Raw genomic sequence first — 24,388 nt, 5'->3', positions numbered from 1 at the left:
CCAGTCCCTTGCCCCCATCAAATCCCTCCCCACCCCACCTTCATGCCTCTAATTCACAGATTCCTGAAAGATCATCACCAATGCCTCCACAATCTCCTCAGTGATCTCCTTCAGAACACACTGGTGTAGTTCATCCAGTCTGGGTGAGTTATCCACATTCAGACCTTCCAGCTTCCCCAGTACCTCCTCCTTCGTGATGGCACCTACACTCACCCCTGACAGTCTTGAAGTATTGGTATGCTGCTGATGTTTTCCATTGTGCAGACTGATGCAAAGTATTGATTCAATTCCTCTGTTATTGCTTAATTTCCTATTATTCTTTCTCCAGCCTCATTTTCCAGTGATCTAATGTCTATTTTTGCCTCTCTTTTCCTTTTTATATATCTAAAGAAACTCTTGCAATCTTCTTTTGTATTACTGGCTAGCTTACCCCCACATTTCACCTTCTTGACCATTAATGCTTTTCTCATTATCCTCTCCAAGCTTTGAAATATTTCCTAATCCTTTGGCTTCCCACGAATTCTTCATCACATTGTGTGATTTTTCTTTTGCTTTTATGCTGTCCTTGACCTCCCTCATCAGCCATGGTTGTCTTGTCCTCCCCTTTGTATATTTCTTCTTTTTTGGGATCACTTCCTACTCTGCTTCCTGAATTACCCCCAGAAACTCTGCTGTTTGCTGCCCCACCATCTTACCTGCTCGGCTCCCCTTCCAATCAACTCTGGTCAGCTCCTTCCTCATATATTTGGAGTTAACTTTACTCATTCTCCCTCTCAAACTACAGCAGAAAATCTATCATATTATGGTCACATATCCATAGGGATACTTTCACCTTAGCTCACTAATCAAGTTTGCCTCATTACACATCACTGGATCCTGAACTGCCTGTTCCATAATGGCTCAACCACAAACTGCTCCAAAAATCATCTCATAGAGATTCCATGAAATCCTTTTCTTGTGACGTGCTACCCAGTCCACCTATCCATTGAAGTCTGCCATAACGTCCTGATTGATTTCCTTCCCCACACCCTGATTACTGCTTGGAGACCTGAACATAACTTGCATCAAATTCTTTATTTTTTGTGGTTCGTCAACTCTACCCACACAAATTCTACCCTTTCTGACTCTATATCCCTACTTGCTACTGATTTAATTTCATTTCTTACTAACAATGTGACTCTTCTCCCTCTGTCCATCTGCCTGTCCTTTTGATGGGACATGTATTCTTGGATATTTAGTTCCCAGCCCGGATCCCCTTACAGCCATGTCTCTGTGATACCCACAACATTGTACCTGCCAGTTTCAATCTGCACTACAAGCTCATTGTGTATACTGTGTGCTTTTAAGTACAACTCTCTCAGTCCTGCATTGACTGCCCTCCTTCCCATCATTGTCCCCTTATCTGCTGTGCTTTACGTTCGATATCTGATCCTTTCCACACTCTCTGTCCCATTATGTCCCTTCCATCCCTTCCTTTTATTTTCTGGTAACAATCAATTCCATCACAAACCAACAATTCTACCTTCTCCTTTACCTTCCATTTTCTCATTTTCCATCCAGCTGAACCAAATTACTTTGTCTTTGGGTTAAGTTCAGGGCAGTAGTTATCCTTGAACCAACATCAATAAGAGTGATCCTTGATCTCATTGTTTCCAGTGGGATCTTGCTGTGTAGAAACTGGCTGCCACAATCCTGACATTGCAGCAGTGACAGGTTTTCAAACAAAGCTGTCTGTAAATGTCTTTGGGAGAGTCTCAGGTGTTAATGGTTTGATTGAATTTCAATTGGAGTTATGGAAACATACAGCACAGAAACAGACCCTTCGATCCAACTTGTCCATGCTGACCAGATATCCTAAATTAATCTAGTCCCATTTACCAGCATTTGGTCCATATCCCTCTAAACTCTTCCTATTCATATACCCATTCAGATGCCTTTTAAATGCTGTAATTCTACCAGCCTCCACCACTTCCTCTGGCAGCTCATTCCATACATCTACCACCCTCCGCATGAAAAGGTTGCCCCTTAGGTCCCTTTCAAATCTTTCCCCTGTCACCTTCACCTATGCCTTCTAGTTTTCAACTGCCCCACAGAGGAGAAAAGATCTTCTCTATTCACCCTATCTATGCCCCTCATGATTTTATGAACCACAATATGGTCACCCCTCAGCCTCCAAAGTTGCAGGAAAAATAGCCTCAGCCTATTCAGCCTCTCCAGATAGCTCAAACCCTCCAGCCCTGGCAACATTGTTGTAAATCTTTTCTGAACCATTTTAGGATTCACAACATTTTTCCTATAGCAGGGCGACCAGAATTGCACACAGTATTCCAAAAGTGCCCTAAACAATGTCCTATACAGCCGCAACAGCTTCCAACTGCAATACGCAATTCACTGACCAACAAAGGAAACATACCAAATGGCTTCTTTACAACATCCCCCCCCAACCAACCTGCAACTCCACTTTCAAGGAACTATTCCTTTTTTTTTGGATGAACTGTGAGTCTTTCAGTTATGAAAGATGCAATTCCATGGCACTATTGGATGAAAAGCAGGAAATTCCCCCTGGTGTCCCTGGTCAATATTTATCCCCCAGTCAAAATCAATAAAAAATCTATTTTCCTGCTAATTATCAGAATGTGTTTGGGATCTTGCTGTGCACAGCCTGCTGGAAAGAGCCATTGGGGCATCCTGAGTTGGTGACAGGTGCTACACAAATGCAAGTCTTTCTTTATGTTTGGAGTCCCCTGATCCTGACCCTCACCCATTATCTGCAAACTCTCACCTTCCAGGGGTCATGGAGTTATTTGGAGGAGTGACCTTGGCTGACCCTGGGACACTGAGACTCTTTGTAGCCTCATCCTTGACCTCAGCCCATTGGTGTGCAGCAAGGTTTGAAATGTAATCTGGAACCTTCCACATGGACATACAATGTGACTCTTTCCTGAAGTGTGTGGATCCATGTCTGCTCCAATGTTATCGGATAAAGTTCTTCTGATCTGTGGGTGATCGGAGTTTCGTTAATGATGTATCGAGCTCCATCCCACTTTCCAGCTCTTGCTCCATAGCTCTGGAGGTTTCAATGTTTCAAGTGAATATCCAAGTGTTTTTTCAATGTGATGAGGGTTTCTGCCTCTCCCATCCTTTCAGACAGATAGTCTCAGATCCCAACAGCCTCTGGGTGAAAACAAACATCCACAACTCCCCTCTAATCCTGCCCCCAAATCATTTCAATCTCTCTCCATGGTTATTGCCCTCTCTGCTGATGGAAATCAGTCCTCCCTATCTACTCTATCCAGGCCCCTCATCATTTTACACATCTCAATCAATCTCGCCTCAGCCTCCTCTGTTCCAAAGAAAACAGTCCCAGCCAAACCAATCATTTCTCAAACTCCCCATTCCTGACAAAATCCTCCTCTGTCCCTGTCTCAAGTGGGATCACATCCTTCCTGTAATGTGGTGACCAGAAGCGTACACTGTTCTCTCACTGTGCTCTAACTGGGATTTCATACAGTTCCAGAATAAACAAACTCCTTGATTTCACTCTCAAACAAAAATGAGATGAGGGAGGTGATGGTCTAATGGTGTTATTGCTGAGCTGTTAATCCACAGATCCAGATTAATGTTCTGGGGACCAGGGTTAGAATCCTGCCACAGCAGATGGTGGAATTTGAATTCAATAAAAGAAATCTGCAATTAAGAGTTTAATGATGACCATGAAACAATTGTTGATTGTCAGGAAAAAGCCATCTGATTCCTTAATGTCCTTTAGGGAAGGAAACTGCCATCCTTACCATGTGACTCCAGACCCACGGCAATGTGGTTGACTTTAAACTGCCGTCTGGGTGACTAGGGATGGGCAATAAATGCTGCCGATCCAGCAATGCCCTCATTCCATCAGGGGAAAAAAAAATGTACCCCATGTGTCTTCTTAACCACCTTACTGACCCGCATTCATTAATCACCATGACCACATCTTCCACTTCCAGCTTCAAACTGATGAGAGACATTCCTTCATTATCTGAGCAATAGGGAGAAACATCAAAAATCGCAGCAGGAATAGGCCATTCAGCCTCTAAAGCCTGCACCACCATTTAATATGATCATGGCTGATCATCCAACACAGTCCCTGTTCCTGCTTTCTCCCCACATTCTTTAATCCATTTAATCCTAAGAACCAAATCTAATTCCTTCTTGAACACATACCACATCTAATTCCCTCATGCTGGAAAAATGGATGAGAATTTTTGGGTTGTTGTGTTTTGACACAATGGTCTGATGGGCCTTTTGGGTCTCGCTGACTCTATGACTGTATTATTATATATTATGAATAACTAGGTACCAAGGACTGATCCCTGTGGTACGACAACTGGTAACTACCTGCCATTCAGAAACAGACTTGTCGTTTCTGTCCTGCCTGCCAACCAGTTCCCAATCCATGTCAGTACATGACCCCCAATCCTCTTGTTCGTTGGGATTACCCTGATTCACTTGGACATACTTCATCCTGTCAGCTCTTTGCTTTACTCAGATCCTGTTTAATTTCATCCATGCATCCTCGATCCTCCTCTCAGCTTTCTGCAGGTTTGAACTCCAGATAACCAACATCACCTTCCCTGTGTGGTCTTCCCTACTCTGGCTGCCTTTTGACATCCCAGGCTGAGAGTCTAGATTTGGGAGTCCCACCCTTACTCCTTGTGGGAACAGATTCTGAATGGTCTCTGTCTAATCCTGCGAGGGCTTCCACTGCCCTGATACTGATTTCCCATCATGTCGCTGGTGCCAGTCCACTTTTGCTAAATCACCACACAGTTTATTAAAATAGTTCATTCGCCAATGAAAACTTTTACACTTGCTCCATGGTTCTCCATTTCCATCCCTCCTCTCAATCTCACTGAGTTCTGATCACTGGTACTGAAATGCTCCCCCATTGATAGCCCTTCCAGCTGCCCACATTCATTCCATAAACGATGGTCCAAAACTGTCCCTTCTCTTTCACCATCACCTTCTCAGGGGCAATTAGGGATAGGCAATAAATGCTGGCCCTGCTAGTGACACTCAAATCCCAAGAAGCAATGTGAACAATGTCTGTTCTTTTGGGGTCTGGTTTATTCTGTATTGACTAAAATGTTCAATAAGATTGATTTGCCAGTGAATATGCTGAGAGTCAAAATCCATTTGTTTGGCAGGGATTAAAATTGCTTCTCTTGTCTTTCAGGCCGTGAGAACTCTCAGCCAAAGCTCACCCTGCTGACCCCCTTCCGGGACCAGGTCAATGCCAAGGGCACTGCCACCCTGGTGTGCCTTGCCAATCACTTCTATCCCGATGAGCTGGAGGTGCAGTGGAAGAAGGACGGTGCAGTCATTTCGGACGGGGTTCAGACCAGCAACTACCTGCGAGCTTCGGACAGCACCTACAGTGTCAGCAGCCTGCTGACCCTCTCTGGGTCTGACTGGGAGTCCAACGCTCGCTTCTCCTGTGCCCTCACCCACGGGAACCTCCCCTCTCCCTTCAGCAAGAGCATCAGGAGATCAGAATGTGTGTAGAGGGTTTGAGACAGTCCACAGAGGAGACACAACTTTAAAATAGAACAGGGCTGAGCTGGCAGGACAAAGATCATTGTCAGCACTGAATTTCAAGTCTCTTCCATCTCAGGACTGCTCGGGGCAAATTCTGAGGTTCAGTAGTGAAAACAGGTTGTTGCAATAGTATAGAGAGACCTTTATGCTGTGTCAAACAGTATGCTGTCCCTGTTCTGGGAGTATGTGATAGGGATAGGGTTGACTTGTGATACCAAGTCAAACCTCTCAAAGATGCTCACAGCAGAGAGCGGCGCGAGCTGGGCGGAAGTGAGGTTGGAGTGCAGAGCTGGTTGGGAAGGTAAGTGACTGATATATAAAGAACTTACCTCGACGCCAACGGTCTTCTCACAGCAGAGAGCGGCGCGAGCTGGGCGGAAGTGAGGTTGGAGCGCAGAGCTGGTCGGGAAGGTAAGTGATTGATATTTGAGTGGAATGTTCCTCCTGCAGGATATTCGAGGTAGGGGTGACCACCGATACTCCTGCCGAATTCATCTGCAGGAAATGCAGTCAGATCCTGCTCCTCTCAGAACGAGTTAGGGAACTGGAACTGGAGTTGGATGAACTGAGGATTATTCGAGAGGCTGAGAGGGTGATAGATAGAAGCTACAGGGACATAGCTATGCCAGAGAACAGAGGTAGCTGGGTAACAGTTAGAGGTGGGAAGGGGAGGAAGCAGGCAGTGCAGGGATCCCCTGTGGTCGTTCCCCTAAACAATAAGTATACCGCTTTGGATACTGTTGGGTTAGCAGGGGTAAGCTTCAGTGACCGGGTCTGTGGCGCGAGGTCTGGCTCTGAGACTCAGAAGGGAAAGGGGGAGAGGAGGAGAGCGCTAGTTATAGGAGAATCTCTAGTTAGAGGGACAGACAGGCAGTTCTGTGGACATGGGCGAGACTCTCAGATGGTTTGTTGCCTCCCGGGTGCCAGGGTCCGAGACGTCTTGGACCGTGTCTTCAGAATCCTTAAGGGGGAGGGTGTGCAACCAGAAGTCGTGGTGCACGTTGGCACCAACGACATAGGTAGGAAGAGGGGTGGGAAGGTCACTCAAGAGCTCAGGGAGTTAGGCTGGAAGCTAAAAGCTATGACAGACAGAGTCGTCATCTCTGGGTTGTTGCCGGTGCCACGTGACAGTGAGGCAAGGAATAGGGAGAGAGTGCAGTTGTACACATGGCTGCAAGGATGGTGTAGGAGAGAGGGCTTCAGGTATTTGGACAATTGGACTGCATTCTGGGGAAGGTGGGACCTGTACAAGCAAGACGGTTTGCACCTGAACCAGAAGGGCACCAATATCCTGGGGGGTAGGTTTGCTAGCACTCTTCAGGGGGGTTTAAACTAATTTGGCAGGGGGATGGGATCTGGACTTGTAGTCCAGCAAGTAGGCTAGCTGTTTGTCAGGATGTCCAAGAATGTAGGAAGGCTGTGAAGAAGGTAGCACAGACAGGGAATACTTGCGGACACAGAGATGGGTTCAAGTGCGTATACTTCAACGCAAGGAGTATCAGAAATAAGGTGGGTGAACTTATGGCGTGGATCGATACCTGGGACGACGATGTTGTGGCCATCACAGAAAGGGACAGGAATGGTTGTTGGAGGTTCCTGGTTACAGATGTTTCAGTAAGATTAGGGAGGGTGGTAAAAAAGGAGGGGGGGGTGGCGTTGCTAATTAGAAATGGTATAACGGCTGCAGAAAGGCAGTTCGAGGGGGATCTGCCTTTGGAGGTAGTATGGGCTGAAGTCAGAAATAGGAAAGGTGCAGTCACCTTGTTGGGTGTTTACTATAGGCCCCCCAATAGCAGCAGAGATGTGGAGAAACAGATTGGGAAACAGATTTTGGAAAGCTGCAGAAGCCATAGGGTAGTAGTCATGGGCGATTTCAACTTCCCAAATATTAGATTAGATTAGATTAATTACAGTGTGGAAACAGGCCCTTCGGCCCAACAAGTCCACACCGACCCGCCGAAGCGCAACCCACCCATACCCCTACATTTACCCCATACAATTTAGCATGGCCAATTCACCTGACCTGCACATCTTTGGACTGTGGGAGGAAACCGGAGCACCCGGAGGAAACCCACGCAGACACGGGGAGAACGTGCAAACTCCACACAGTCAGTCGCTTGAGGCGGGAATTGAACCCGGGTCTCTAGCGCTGTGAGGCAGCAGTGCTAACCACTGTGCCACCGTGCCGCCCACAATTGATTGGAAGCTCTTTAGATCAAGTAGATTGGATGGGGCGGTGTTTGCGCAGTGTGTCCAGGAAGCTTTTCTAACTCAGTATGTAGATTTTCCGACCAGAGGGGAGGCCATATTGGATTTGGTACTCGGTAATGAACCGGGACAAGTGATGGGCTTGTTAGTGGGTGAACATTTTGGTGATGGTGACCACAATTCTGTGACTTTCACCTTGGTTATGGAGAGAGATAGGTGCGTGCAACAGGGTAGGTTTTACAATTGGGGGAAGGGTAATTACGATGCTGTAAGACAGGATCTGAGGAGCATAAGTTGGGAGCATAGGCTGTCAGGGAAGGATGTCATGGAAATGTGGAACATTTTCAAGGAACAGATACGATGTGTCCTTGATATGTATGTACCTGTCAGGCAGGAAAGAAATGGTCGTGTGAGGGAACCTTGGTTGATGAGGGAGGTTGAATGTCTTGTAAAGAGGAAGAAGGAGGCTTACATCAAGTTGAGGAAACAGGGTTCAGACAGAGCAGTGGAGGGATACAGGATAGCCAGAAGGGACCTGAAGAAAGGGATTAGGAGAGCTAAGAGAGGGCATGAAAAATCTTTGGCGGATAGGATCAAGGATAACTCAAAGGTATTTTATGCGTATGTGAGAAACATGAGAATGACGAGAACGAGGGTAGGTCCGATGAAGGACAGTAGTGGGAGACTGTGTATTGAGTCGGAAGAGATAGGAGAGGTCTTGAATGAGTACTTTTCTTCAGTGTTTACGAACGAGAGGGACCGTATTGTTGAAGAGGAGAGTGTGAAACGGACTGGTAAGCTAGAGGAGATACTTGTTAGGAAGGAAGATGTGTTGGACATTTTGAACAACTTGAGGATAGACAAGTCCCCCGGGCCTGATGGGATATATCCTAGGATTATGTGGGAAGCAAGAGAGGAAATTGCAGTACCGTTGGCAATGATCTTTTCGTCTTCACTGTCAACGGGGGTGGTACCAGGGGACTGGAGAGTGGCGAATGTTGTGCCCCTGTTCAAAAAAGGGAATAGGGATAACCCCGGGAATTACAGGCCAGTTAGTCTTACTTCGGTGGTAGGCAAAGTAATGGAAAGGGTACTGAGGGATAGGATTTATGAGTATCTGGAAAGAGACTGCTTGATTAGGGACAGCCAGCACGGATTTGTGAAGGTTGGGTCTTGCCTTACAAGTCTTATTGAATTCTTTGAGGAGGTGACCAAGCATGTGGATGAGGGTAGAGCAGTGGATGTAGTATACATGGATTTTAGTAAGGCATTTGATAAGGTTCCCCATGGTAGGCTTATGCGGAAAGTCAGGAGGCATGGCATAGAGGGAAATTGGGCCAATTGGATAGAAAACTGGCTAACCGGTCGAAGTCAGAGAATGGTGGTAGATGGCAAATATTCAGCCTGGAGCCCAGTTACAAGTGGAGTTCCGCAGGGATCAGTTCTGCTGTTTGTAATTTTTATTAATGACTTGGATGAGGGAGTCGAAGGGTGGGTCAGTAAATTTGCAGATGATACGAAGATTGGTGGATTTGTGGATAGTGAGGAGGGCTGTTGTCGGCTGCAAAGAGACTTAGATATGATGCAGAGCTGGACTGAGGAGTGGCAGATGGAGTTCAACCCTACCAAGTGTGAGGTTGTCCATTTTGGAAAGACAAATAAGAATGCGGAATACAGAGTTAACGGTAGGGTTCTTAGTGAGGTGGAGGAACAGAGGGATCTTGGGGTCTATGTTCATATATTTTTGAAAGTTGCCACTCAGGTGGATAGAGCTTGTAAGAAGGCCTATGGTGTATTAGCGTTCATTAGCAGAGGGATTGAATTCAAGAGTCGTGAAGTGATGTTGCAACTATACAGGACTTTGGTTAGGCCACATTTGGAGTACTGTGTGCAGTTCTGGTCGCCTCACTTTAGGAAAGATGTGGAAGCTTTGGAGAGGGTGCAGAGAAGATTTACCAGGATGTTGCCTGGAATGGAGAATAGGTCGTACGAGGATAGGTTGGGAGTGCTAGGCCTTATCTCGTTGGAACGGCGAAGGATGAGGGGTGACTTGATAGAAGTTTATAAGATGATCAGAGGAATAGATAGAGTAGACAGTCAGAAACTTTTTCCCCAGGTGCAACAGAGTGTTACAAGGGGACATAAATTTAAGGTGAAGGGTGGAAGGTATAGGAGAGATGTCAGGGGTGGGTTCTTTACCCAGAGAGTGGTGGGTGCATGGAATGCGCTGCCTGTGGGAGTGGTAGAGTCAGAATCTTTGGTGACCTTTAAGCGGCAATTGGATAGGTACATGGATGGGTACTTAAGCTAGGACAAATGTTCGGCACAACATCGTGGGCCGAAGGGTCTGTTCTGTGCTGTATTGTTTTATGTTCTATTTTCTATGCTGAAGACTGTCAGCTGTACAAAAACAATGTGAACCTCAGAAGTCTCTGCTTCAGTAAACCAGATCACCTTCCTGCTCAGTCATCAGTTCCAATTTAAGGTCTTGTCACTGTTTAAAGGGACAGGATTCTAACATTATTGAGAAAATCTCCTCAAGTGTTTTCCTCAAGATCCATTGTGGCTGTGAATTTGTGCAGCTTCCTCTGTCTGGGCTGTTAATTGCAGTCTGTTTTCAGTCAATGTCAATCTGGAAAAGGAAACAAAGATAAAGAATATTGGGTCTCTGTCCCTGTGTGCTTTGGACTTATTTTCTCCCCAGCCCCCATGTTGTGTGTGTACAGGTGTGAGACACAGTGAAAGACACAAGGTGCACGAATTTTTATTCAGTTTCCACACCAGGAAGAAAGGAAACACGCGAGTGGCCAGTGACAAGCAGAGCCCTTCACATCAAAGGGCAATGCTGTCTGTGTACTTTGGATATATTATTTTATTAAACAAATTACAAAAACAGTTTACAACAAACAGTTACATTTACAGCTGCATACAAGAGACAGCAATTTTACAAGGGAGAGGAGCAGCAAAGCCAGGCCCCAAACCCTACCATACAGTTTACAGGGACATGAGGACAAACCTCAAATCCCAGTTTCACAAAGATATAAAGAGACAACAGCAGTGACAGTTGTACATTAGACAGTACTGTTACATACAAAAGTGCAGACAATACAGACCCAGCAAGCCCCCATCCCTCCCACCTTCCGACCACTCTAAGGCAGCCCGCCCCTACCCACCTTCCGGTTCTCGGTTCACCCCATGCCCCTTCCAGTTCTCGGTCTGCCCTGACACGCCTTTCGCTGTGCACTTTGGAAATGGACAACTGCCCTTAGCTGATTGGCTGCATTTCAGCAAGTCATTGTCACAATTAGCTATTGGCCTGTCAATCAATGACACATCAGTTGTAGATGATACTGACAGTCTTTCACCAATCACTTTCAAATGATCCCTTTGATCCGGAATCTGAGGAGGTTAAATGATTCCAAACAGAACAGAAACTGAAAGCTGTTGTGACTCAACAATTACAATCTGAGGCATTCACTCATCACTCTGTGGTCCAAACCCAGCTGGTGGGATTGCACTGTGCACTCTCTGCTGCATGCTGGGTAGCATCAGAAAATGATGTTCGGCCTTTCACAGACACTGTGTAGGCTGTGTGTCTGTCTAAGTGTGAGTGTATTACTTAATGCTGTCTGCTGGTGTCTCTCTGAGGTTTGAGTTTGAGTTTGAGTGTGTGTGTTATTCAGAGAGACACCTGCCGGCAGCACTGACAAACACACTCACATTCGGAGAGACATTTGCAGGTAGCATGAAGTAACACTCCCATATTTGGAGAGACACCTTCAGACAGCACTGAGTAAAATGCTCACACGCAGAGAGACACCTACAGGCAGTACTGAGTAACACACCCACATTCAGAGAGACACCTACAGGCAGTACTGAGTAACACACCCACATTCAGAGAGACATCTACAGGCAGCACTGAGTGACATGCTCACACTGAGACACCTACAGGCAGCATGGAGTGTGAGCATGTTACTCAGTGACTCAGTGCTACCTGTGTATGTTACTTAGTGCAGCCTGTCAGTATCTCTCTGAGGTACTTGTCTCATAACGATGCTGAGAGAATGGGCTTTGTGCTGGGGATTGAAGATTAGGCTTTAAGCTTCTCAAATCATGAACGAACAACAATTCAGCTGATCCAGTCTGAGATGGCACCTCGTTGAGATGGCCATAGTTAAAAATTACACAACACCAGGTTAGATTCAAACAGGTTTATTTGGAAGTACAAGCTTTCAGAGCCCTCCTTCTTCATCAGGTAGCTACTGGGGCAGGATCATAGGACATAGAATTGATAATAAATTGAGATAGCAGCTGAGAAAGGTGAATGCTGAGAGTGTATTCTCAGTAAAGGAGGCATTTCAGAGGCAGTGTGCACTGTGCTCCCTAATGTGCTCCCCAATTACAAGGGGACTTTCTGGAGCCAGGGTCATGGTCACAGTGATTGCCTGCTCAGCCAATGCTGGCGAGACATAGTCATATTTTAGTGGTCAATTAGCCCTCAACGAGGTGCAGCAATATTACCTTACAGGGAGGGGTGCTTCTCTCCCCCTGCCTCAGCTGTGGTGACCCTCAGGTTAAACCTACCACCATTCGTCTATGTCTCGAATGGGCAAGTGGGACTATGCTTCTCTGGGATGATGACCACATTACAGGGTGATGGAGCGAAGGTCAACCTCTCCCAAAGGCAGCACAAGCTGGATCGAAGGGGCATCAAGAGTAAGCATGGGGAGATTGAGGGTGACAGAAGGAGGGGGTTGGTTGGCAGGTTGTTATTCAGAGTCAGGTCCCAGAGTATCAGTTCTTCTGACACTCCCCTTTTTATTTCTTTTTCTTTTCTTCCCCTTTTTTTTCTTTTGCCTTTATCACACTGTCATGTGAACCACTCTATGGAGAGAGCTGCATTCCACAGCAGTGTCAGGCTCAGAGGCGAGGACACTACTGGGATAGGAGAAGGCCGAGTGGTATCATTGCTGGACTGTAAACCTGAAGAACCAAGTAAAGTTCTGGGGACCTGTGTTTGAATCCCACCTGCAGGTGGAGGAATTTTAATTCACTATCAATCTGGAAATCAGATGGCCATGAAGCCATTGGTGATTGTCAGAAACAAAAATCATCTGGTTCACTACTGTCCTTGAGGGAAGGAGGACTGCTGTCCTTACCTGGTCTGGCCTACACGTATCACCAGACCCAAGGAGTAACCCACCCAGAACCACTCCCCTCCCCTATATTTCCCCTGACTAATGTGCCTAACTGAACACTATGGGCAATTTTAGCATGGCCAATCCACATACCCTGCATATGTTTGGATTGTGGGAGGAAACCAGAGCACCCAGAGGTACCCCACACAGACACGAGGAGAATGTGCAAACGCCCCAGTCAGTCACGTGAGACTGCAATCAAACCCAGATCGCTGGTGCTGTCAAGCAGCAGTGCTAACCACCGAGCCACCAACCCACCCACAGCAAAAACACAAAGAGTTGAGCTTTTGTTAACCTCCTTGAGCCTGACATGATAAAAGCAATAAACATGAACCCTCTGTCAAGGAAGGTAGTGGAGGGTGGAAAGCTTACAACATTTAAATATCATAACATTCACAGATTTGGGACAAGTGCAGGAAATTGGGATTACAGTGCCTTTAGTGATAGTTATGCCGGTGCCGACTCAATGGGCCATAGGGCCTTCTCTGTGCTGAATCAATCTATGCACCCTGCTGACAGGGCAGTGCAGGTTAATGGTGACCAGGTTAGTCAGTTCCAAGATGGCAGACACATGATCAAGGGTCAGAGGAAATGGCTCAAGCTTCAGTGTGAAGGAGGTTCAAGGCTAATGGAGACAAGGTCAATGAAGACTGAGCGAGGGCACAAGGTGCTGGATGGCATCTCTAGGGGTTGTAGTGAGGCATGTGGGGACATGAGGGGAGAGTGTAGGGAGGGAGTGCAGTTTCAGTTGAAATGCGACCTTTACCAGCAGCAGCATGACCTTCAGCACCAGGGGGTGTCCCTGACTGTGTCAGGCTCACTGGCTGCTCTCTGTGTGATTCCGCACTGCCACTGATCTGGTCAAACACAATAATATACTGGTCAATCTAACATCTCTTTTGAGGGTTTCATTGAAATTTATAATTAACAGCAGATAGAATGAAGATTAGATTACTTATGATGTGAAAACAGGCCCTTTGGCCAACAAGTCCACACCGACCTTCTGAAGACCAACCCACCCAGCCCATTCCCCTAACACTATGGGCAATTTAGCATGGCCAATTCACCTAACCAGCACATTTTTGGACTGTGGGAGGAAACCCACACAGACACGGGGAGAATGTGCAAACTCCACATAGAAAGTTACCTGAGGTGGGAATTGAACCCAGGTCTCTGGCGCTTTGAGGCAGCAGCACTAACCACTGTGCCACTGTGCCACCGTGCCGCACCTTCTCATATAGAGAATTGGAAATTGTCCACATAGATTTGTGATGGGTAATTTCTAACTAACAAACCAAATGCATTAACTAAAATAGTTGATAGGAAGTGTAATCTTAGCAACTTTCAGAAATACGCAATAATTTTCCACAAAACAATCTGCTGACCAAAGTTAAAATCCAAGAGATTGAAGATGAATGTTTGACTTGGTTAGGAGACTGGTGACAGACGACAGGGAAAAAAAAACACATTTTGAATGGTGTTCCACAAGGATTCTGTGATGAGGCCTTAACAGGGTACAAATGCTGCAGGAAGGATAGAAAGGGAGGCAAGCGAGGAGGAGGGGGAGTGGCATATTTGATAAGGGATAGCATTACAGCTGTACTGAGGGAGGATATTCTTGGAAATACATCCAGGGAAGTTATTTGGGTGGAACTGAGAAATAAGAAAGGGATTATGACTTTATTCGGATTGTATTGCAAACAATACCCTCTGATAGTCAAAGGGTAATTGAGAATCAAATTTGTAAGGAGATTTCAGCTATCTGTAAGAATAATAGGATGGTTATGGTAGGGGATTTTAACTTTCCAACATAGACTGGGACTGTCATCATGTTCAGGGTTTAGATGGAGAAGAAGTTGTTAAGTGTGTACAAGAAAACTTTCTGATTCAGTACGTGGATGTACCCAGTAGAGAAGGTGAAAACCTTGACGTACTCTTGGGAAATAAGGCAAGGCAGGTGACTGAGGTGTCAATGGGGGAGCATTTTGGGCCAGCAACCATAATTCTATTAGTTTTAAATTAGTGATGGAAAAGTATAGACTAGATCTAAAAGATGAAGTTCTAAACTGCCAATTTTGACGGTATTAGGCAAGAACTTTCAAAAGCTGATTGGGTACAGATGTTCGCAGGTAAAGGAACGACTGGAAAACGGGAAGCCTTCAGAAATGAGATAACAAGAATCCAGAGAAAGCATATTCCTGTGAGGGTGAAAGGAAAGGCTGGTAGGTATTGGAAATGCTGGATGACTAAAGATATTGAGTGTTTGATTAAGGAAAAGAAGGAAGCATATGTCAGGTATAGACAGGATAGATCGAGGGAATCATGAGAAGGGTATAAAGGCAGTAGGAGTATACTTAAGAGGGAAATCGGGAGGGTAAAAAAGGGACATGAGATAGCTTTGGCAAATAGAATTAAGGAGAATCCAAATAAATTTTACAAATACATCAAGGACAAAAAGGTAACTAGGGAGAGAATAGGGCCCTTCAAAGATCAGCAAGGCAGCCTTTGTGTGGAGCTGCAGGAGACGGGGGAGAAACTATTTTGCATCAGTATTTACTGTGGAAAAGGATATGGAAGGTATAGAATGTAGGGAAATAAATGGTAACATCTTGTGAAATGTCCATTTTACAGAGGAGGAAGTGCTGGATGTCTTGAAACGCATAAAGGTGAATAGATCCCCGGGACCTGATCAGGTGTACCCTAGAACTTTGTGGGAAGCTAAGGAAGTAATTGCTGGGCCTCTTGCTGAGATACTTGTATCATCGATAGTCACAGGTGAGGTGCTGGAAGACTGGAGACTGGCTAACGTGGTGCCGCTTTTTAAGAAAGCTGGTAAGGATAAACCAGGGAACTATAGACCAGTGAGCCTGAAGTCGGTGGTGGGCAAGTTGTTGGAGGAAATCCTGAGGGACAGGAGGTATATGTATTTGGAAAGGCAAGGACTGATTAGCGATAGTCAACATGGCTTTGTGCGTGGGAAATCATGTCTCATAAACACAATTTAGTTTTTTGAAGAAGTAACAAAGAGGATTGATGAGGGCAGAGTGGTAGATGTGACCTATATGGACTTCAGTAAGGCATTCAACAAGGTTCCCCATGAGAGATTGGTTAGCAAAGTTAGATTTCACATGGACAACTAGCCATTTGGATACAGAACTGGCTCAAAGCTAGAAGACAGAGGGTGGTGGTGAAGGGATGCTTTTGAGAGTGGACGTCTGTGACCAGTGGAGTGTCACAAGGATCAGTGCTGGGTCCTCTACTTTTCGTAATTTATATAAATGATTTGGATATGAGCATAAGAGGTACAGTTAGTAAGTTTGCAGACGACACCAAAATTGGAGGTGTGGTGGACAACGAAGAAGGTTACCTCAGATTACAACAGGATCTTGATCAGATGGGCCAATGGGCTGAGAAGTGGCAGATGGAGTTTAATTCAGATAAATGCGAGATGCTGCATTTTGGGAAAGCAAATCTTAGCAGGACTTATACACTTAATGGTAAGGCTCTAGGGAATGTTGCTGAACAAAAAGACCTTGGAGGGCAGGTCCATAGCTCCTTGAAAGTAGAGTCGCAGGGAGAAAGGAAAGAGAAGGTGTTTGGTATGCTTTCATTTATCGGTCAGAGTATTGAGTACTGGAATTGGGAAACTTGAAAGGGTTCAGAAAAGATTTACAAGAATGTTGCCAGGGTTGGAGGATTTGCGCTATAGGGAGAGGCTGAGCAGGCTGGGGCTGTTTTCTCTGGAGCATCGGAGCCTGAGAGGAGGCCTTATAGATGTTTACAAAATTATGAGGGGCATGGATAGGATAAATAGAATTCCTACGTTGTGGAAGAAGGCCAACAAGTCCAAGCAGCATTCCACCCAGAACCACACCACTCTCCTATTGCTGTAACCCTACACTTCCCATGGCCAGTTCACCTAACCTGCACATCCTTGGACTGAGAATGGAGACTAGCGCACCTGGAGGAAACCCACTCAGACATGGGGAGAACATGCAAACTCCACAAAGAAAATCACCTCAGGGTGGAATGGAAGCCAGCTCCCTGGTGCTGTAAGACAGTGGTGCTAGTCACTGTGCCACCCATTCCTCCTCTTTGATCTAAATGCCTAATCCCTTATTCCCAGACTGCGACTCTGCTTTAGAATCCCCAGGTAGGGGGGACAAAGTTAAAAATCACACAACACCAGGTTATAGTCCAACAGGTTTAATTGGAAGCACAAGCTTTTGGAGCGTTGCTCCTTCACCAACCTTCACCTGAGGAAGGAGCGGCACTCCGAAAGCTAGTGCTTCCAATTAAACCTGTTGGACTATAACCTGGTGTTGTGTGGTTTGTAAATTTGTACACCCCAGTCCAACCCCGGCATCTCCAAACCCTGGTAGGGGCACATCCTTCCAAACTCTACCCTGTCAGGGCCCTGGAGAATTTAAAATGTTTCAGTGAAATCTCCTCCCAACCTTCTAAATTCCAGGGAATCCTGACCCAGTCCCCTCCCTCGATCATTAGACAAACCCCTCAACCCATCACATGAACTGTTGCTGTGTTTGATCATCTCAGTAAACGTTTCAAGGAGGGAAGGAGAGAGAAAGACTCTTTCTGCTTTGAATTGATACTAAACATTGAAAAAGCAGGAAAATATTCTCACCAAGTATTGTTCACATACTCGGAGGTCACTGGTGTGGTGTCCTTATGTTCTTTATTCTTGCCTTTTCTCTTGTTCATGTCATTTAGGAGAACAGAGTCAACCGAGAAGGAAATGAACAGCAGAGTTTGTTTTCTCTGTCAATTAAATTCACCTTGTTTGCTCCTCTGAGCATCTGAAAGAAGGGGCAAGGCTCCGAAAGATTGTATTTTCTAATAAACCTGTTGGACTATAACCTGGTGTCGTATGATTTTTGACCTTGTCCCCTGATCACATTCAGGTTATTCCCACAAGCACTGCATGTTCTTGCATCTCCAGGTCAGCAGATGGCGATGTTGACTATGGCTTTCACAATGGTCTCCATCAGAGAGGACCCACAAATCAGGGACAGCGACCAGAGATTACAGGCCCTGCTCTTGCTCCTCAGTCCCAGACCCGAGCACAATGGGCCCCCTGGAATCCCGAGCCCTGTGCATAATGCAAATGGTGTGACTGATCCTGCTGATTGTTCCCAACCTCACCAGGTCTCCACAGTCACTGAGATTATTTGAATACAGCCTTTGCCTATTAGGGACCCTGATTGATGGGATACAGACTGAAATGGGTTAATAATACAGTATTGGGGGTTTACAGATGCAGATTGTTAAGTGGAAATCTGATCTTGTGGCTCTAACAGAGATCCGGGATTGGGGATACCTGGATACAAGGTGTCCAGTAAAGATAGGAACGAGGGAAAACTGTGGGAAGTGGTTTGACTGATCTGGTGCCAGACAGTACTGACCAACCTTAGGCCCTGAGATATGATGGAGATGAAGGGTGAACTGTGCCAGCGTTTAACTCACTTTTACCAGAGTAAAACAGGGATTACCCATTTCACAAGAGAGTAAATGGAACTGACAAACCAGGCGGATGTGAAACACCCAGCCCGTCCCTGAGAGAGGGAGGGACAAGAACAATGACATTCTCAGACAGAAAGGATGCTAAAAATGGTATCACCCCGAGAGTGAAGGGTGGGGTGAGGATAGTGACAGCAACATCCCCCAGAGAGTGGGGAAAGTAACACTGACACATTTAAAACAAGCGAGAATTCAACCAGACACCCACTCCGTCACATGGTGTTGAAGATGCACTGTCCTCATCAAACCACATTTGCAAACCTCTTCATACCACGTAAGGGGAGAGAAACATTGAAAACTGTATTATCACGAGTGAGAGATGGTGCATTTAAATCTTGGATCATGATGGTAAATGTTCCGAGCCGTAAACAACACTGGTGTATTGACGTCATTATCTTATTAAATAACATTAAAACCTCAGCCAAACATTTTCCTGCAGAGAGTGTATTTAAAATATCAAGAGGCTTCCCACATTGTTGGTTTGATCAGTGACGTAGCAAGGAAGCAGCAGCTGCCCCATGAACTCCAACAAAAGAATGGGAACAGGCTCTTCATACGGAGCTGGCTCCCGAGAATCCAATTCAACAGCAGGGACCAAAGAACAAGGAACAATACAGCACAGGAACAGGCCCTTCGGCCCTCCAAGCCTGTGCTGGCACATTTTTGCCCTTCCATACTGAAACTGTCTTCACCTACAGGATTCATATCCCTCTATTCCCTTCCTATTCATACATTAGTGCAAGTATTTCTTGAATACTTCTATTGTGTCTGCTTCCACCCCCTCCTCTGGCAGTGTGTTCCAGGTACTCAACTCCCTTTGTGTGAAATACTTCCCTCACACATCTCTTTTAAATTCCCCCGCCCCTTGAACCTCTGTCCCTGAGTAAGTGACGCATACACCCTGAACAAATCCTCATATTTTCCATGCTACCAATGCCGTTCACAACTCTGTAATCTTCTATCAGGACACACCTCATTTTCCCATATTCCAATGAAAAAAAAACAGTCTATCCAACTTTTCTTCAGCACTACAATCCCCCATACCAGACAATACCCTGGTAAACATTTTCTGCACCATCTTCAAAATACCCACATCCTTCTGGTAGTGTGCTGACCGGAACTGCATGCAATTTTCCAAGTGTGGCCTAACTAATGTTCGATAAAACTACAGAATAACTTGTCAATCCTTATACTCAGTGTCCCTTCCAATGAAGGCAAGCAGGCCATCAGCCTTTTTTACTGCCTTATCTCCCTGTGCTGCCACCTGTGATCTGTGAACATGCACACCCAGATTTCTCTGCATATCAATAGTCCAGAGGATTCTGCCATTCACGGTATAATTCCCACCTGTACATCACCTTTCAAAATGCATCACCTCACATTTGTCTGGATTAAGCTACATCTGCCATTTTTCTGTCCAAGCAGCCAACTGATCGATATACTGCAGTATCCTGTGACAAACCTTCCCATTCTCCACAACTCTACCAATCTTTGTATTAACTGTAAACTTACTAATTAGACCAGCTATGCCCTCCTCCAATTCATCTATGTAGACCACCATTGAACCCTGTGGAACATCATGAGTCTCCACCCTCTATTCTGAAAACTATCCTTCCATCACTGCCCTCTGTCTCCTGTGACTAAGCCAGTTCTGTGCCCAATGCTGGGAACATTTTAGACAAGACACCTTGTTGCCAGCTCGTTACTGCAACTTGACCCAGTTCATTCAGAAAGAGAAAAAGGACAATGTGCAGATTGTTGAACATCCCCTGCACCTGGGCCTGAGGCAGGGGCCCAAGTTCCAACACATTGGCCTTACTTCACACCAATCTTCACACAGTGCGGGGTCATGATCTCAGGCCATCAATTCCTCTGGGACCGGGACAGAGTGAGAGTGTAGGGGGAATGTCCAAGAATCAAAAAGGCTGAAAGCAAGATGGAGAGAGTGTGTTGGAAAGTGTTCAATGGAGGAAACATACTTTGTGATACCAAACATGCTTTGTGATACCCAATACTGACATAGTCCACGTGTATCATAGAATGAAAAAAGCACAATCTGGAGATAATCAAAAATCACACCAAAATACTCCGTTTGGATATATCATAGCATGCAGGGCATTTTCATTGTGATGCGATAAGTATCCTGGTCCGAAAGCTGTTCTCTCTTTTTCTCTCTCTCTCCCCACGATTCTCCAGATGGAGCCGGTAAGATCCTCTCAAAGCCCCAGTTTATTTGTACTGTTCAGTAATGTGGGGATGTCGATGGTGGACTGGGGTACATCTGATGAAGGAGCAGCGTTTCGGAAGCTTGTGATTTAAAATGAACCTGTTGGCTAGAACCTGCTTTTGTGTGACTTCTGACTTTGTATTTTTCAGGCAGAGAGATACAAATGCCTTCTAGTAACTATAGAGTACTTGCACAGCAGCTGAGGATTATGGGTAAGGGCTCCTTCCATTAGCCAAGAATAAACCCACATTCATTCCAGTCGATTCCAGTGGGAATGACCTGACAGTTGCTTCCCAGATATTACATAGCTCACCACCGCCATCTCCAGGACAATTAGGGAAGGGCAACAAATAACCGACACGTCAACGCCCACCCCATCCCAGGAGAAATCAAAATAAATGGCATACAATTCAAATGATCAAACTGGTGAGGCGTGAATTCATCTCTTTGAAAGACTGCAGCCTCGGCCAGAAACAGAGCCATGACATGGGTGACCCTGGTTTGTCAGACTGAAAGGTGGAGTGTCCTTTGGATTATCACTGGGATCAGCAAAAAATGAATTATACTCAAAGATCTAACAAACGGCTATCAAAGCGTGCCCCCAAACTGCAGAGAACAGCACTTGAGGCTTCGCGTCCCCATCTCCATCCTTGCTTGTTGCCATTCCCCTCTGTCCTGCAGAGGGCGGTGGTGATCCATGAGTTTCTCGAAGAGGATCTGACAGAGGGACAAGGTTCATGTCCTCAGCCTGAGCCCAACTGCCTGACCTGCTGTGCTTTTCCAGCCCCACACTTCTCGACTCCAAGCACAACTATCCCTCAGGAGAACGAACTGTGACACAAGAGGAAATGTGGGAGTGTTGGGAAGGCACTGGCAGCCTGGTCAGCCTGCAGAGGGGCAGAAACAGATTTGATGAATGAACTGATATCCTCCCGAGCTGAGATGCAGACTCAGGCTTTCAGAGCCACACAGTTTACATTGTTATTGACCATGGCTCCATGGGCAATGCTCCTGCCTCATCATCAAAATGGTCATCGGATTGAAAGCCACCTCAGAAATGAGAGCACAGAATCCAGACTGAGACCGAGGTGCACTGCTGAAAGTTGCACAGTCTCTGGCTCCATCATTTGACGCTCCACCACCACCACACCACGACCACCCCCACCCCCACCTCTGGGGGCTCGACAAGATCCCATTCTGAAGAGATTCCCTCGGGTATCCTGCTCGCTATTGAACGAGTGCCAACAGAACAGATTTGTCTCGTCATTCATTTCCTGCCTGCAGGACCTCACCATCTTGTCCGGGAACGTGACTGCTCTGTGCTCACAGCTTTGAATATTCTGAGATGATGAAAAAAAACTGCACCAACAAGAGTTCTTTCCTCATTATCATGTAAAAGGGAGGAGTTAATATTTGGGGTTCAGTGATGTTTTATCAAAAAAGCAGCAACATTTTATTTTATTTCATTTTAGGTTGTTTTATATTATTTTATTTAAATTTTGTTTATCAAATTTTAGCCCGCTTGTTTGGCACCACTTCCACACATATCCATCCCCTCCACACCAACATTCAGTCACATTTGTGTGTACTCTCTACAAGATGCTTTGCAGAAATTCACCAAAGGTCCTGAGACAACACCTTCTAAACCCATGATTACTTGAATCAAGAAGGACAAGGGCAGCATCACCCCAGCAAGTTCCTCTCCAAGCCATTCACCAGTTTGACTTGGAAACATCGTCACTGGGTCAGAATCCTGGAATTCCCTTCCTAAGGACATTATGAGTCTACCTCCAGCACACAGACTGCAGCGGTTGAAGAAGGCAGCTCAGCACCATCTTGTCCAGGACAATTAAAGATGGACAGTAAAAATGCTGGGAAAATTAAGAGTAGGCGTGATTTGGGACCAGAAAGTGAGACTGTGATGTCTCAGTTATTCCTGGGCATTGGTGTGATCACATCTCAAATACTGTAGTTTTGATCTCCTTATTGAAGGAAGAATATAAATGCATTGGAGGTGGTTCAGAGGGGTTTTACCCGATTGATCGCTGGAATGAGGGGACTGTGTGATGAGGAAAGATTGGAAAAGCTGGCCTTGTTCTCACTGGGGTTTAGAAGAGTGAGGGGTTTTCCTGTCCCACAGTATTCTCCAACTCCCTATCTGCCTCCCTCGTGTGTCGTACCCTCCTGCCCCTTACAACACATGGAATTGAACTGTGCAGTCCTGAGGCCTATAACTTCCTTCTGGAACTAAGTCTCCAGGTATCTCCGGCACTCCCTGATATATCACTGCTTTTTCAATTCAGCCTTCATTCCAAACTCCCTGAATTGGAGTTCCTATTGTTTTATACATTCACTGCAGATGTATTTACCCTGAATCATTTCAATGCAATAAAGAAATGTTGATCTTACTTACAACTGAAAAATATCCATTCCTTCATTGGTCCAGTAATTGTCTTCAGTCTCTGTTTTGAAGTTTCAGTACTTGCATTTATTAACCTTCCCTGATGGACATGTCCTGAAGCAGTCTGTTTATACAGTCTCTCTAACTAAACAATTCCCAGATTCCTATTTTCTTGTTTACCATTTTGTTTCATTCAAACCAAGTGCATGTGCAGGCTCCCAGCAGCTGAAGTGACAGTTCCAAATCACTTTGGAAAAGCAAAGGTGGACTCGTTCCCTGAGTTCACCAAACTCCCACACTGACCAAACCTCCCAGCATTCCCCTCTATGCTGGCTGCACTCAGTGCGAGCTGCAGTATACAAGCTGCCCTGTATTTATATTGCTTCTGATTTATATCACTCCATTCTGAAGTGCTGTTGTTCAGGATCTGGGTTAAGCTCACTCATTTCTCAATCGAAAGCTTCCTTCTTTCAGCCTGAAAGAGACTTTACATTTGCAACCAGCAAATGGGACTTCAATGTTGGAATCTGTTTTCAGGATTGATGGGCTCGATGGTTTGATTCCATGAAATAACCTCGTCTAATCTCTTCAGAGGTTGACGTTTCAGGTGTAACCCTTCTTCAGGAAGTGGGGGGGGGGGGGGGGGTGTAGGTGTCAGGGGAGTTGCAGATAAAGGGGTGGGTGGGAGCGAGGTGGTAAGGTGGAGATAGGTTGAGAAGGATAGAGAGTATGACCTGATTGGTCGATGGGAGAGATGAATCCAGAATTATCCCTCCCTTCGACAACCATGTCCTACCCTCGTCCTGTCTCCACCTATCCCCACCTAACCACCCTGCCCCAGGCACTCCCTTTATCTGCAGCTCCCCCAACACCCATCCATCCCACTTCCTGAAGAAGGTTTACACCCAAAACGTTGACTTCTCTTCTTCCTGATGCTGCCTGGCTTGCTGTGTTCTCCCAGCCTCCTGTTTGTCAACCTTGGATTCCAGCATTTGCAGTTTGTCTCTAATCTCTTCAGGGGCCAGGATGAGTGTGAGGAGATTGGGTTTTGATGGAACTACCCACAGACTGAAGTCAAAAAAAGCAAAGTAAGGAAGGCAAGTGGATCAAATTCGAGAGAGCAAATTGTGAGCAAAAAGTAATTGTTACCAGTTTAGCAATTGCAAAGGAGAGAGTGACAACATTGAATTGTTTCTGGTGTCATTCTCTGTGCCCTAACATTTCACAGAGCCAGCTCCA

The sequence above is a fragment of the Chiloscyllium plagiosum genome, unplaced genomic scaffold (assembly GCF_037043375.1).
Source record: "Chiloscyllium plagiosum isolate Xiang-an unplaced genomic scaffold, Cpla_swu_hap1 HiC_scaffold_9, whole genome shotgun sequence".
Classification (NCBI taxonomy): domain Eukaryota; kingdom Metazoa; phylum Chordata; class Chondrichthyes; order Orectolobiformes; family Hemiscylliidae; genus Chiloscyllium; species Chiloscyllium plagiosum.
This window is presented reverse-complemented; position numbering follows the sequence as displayed.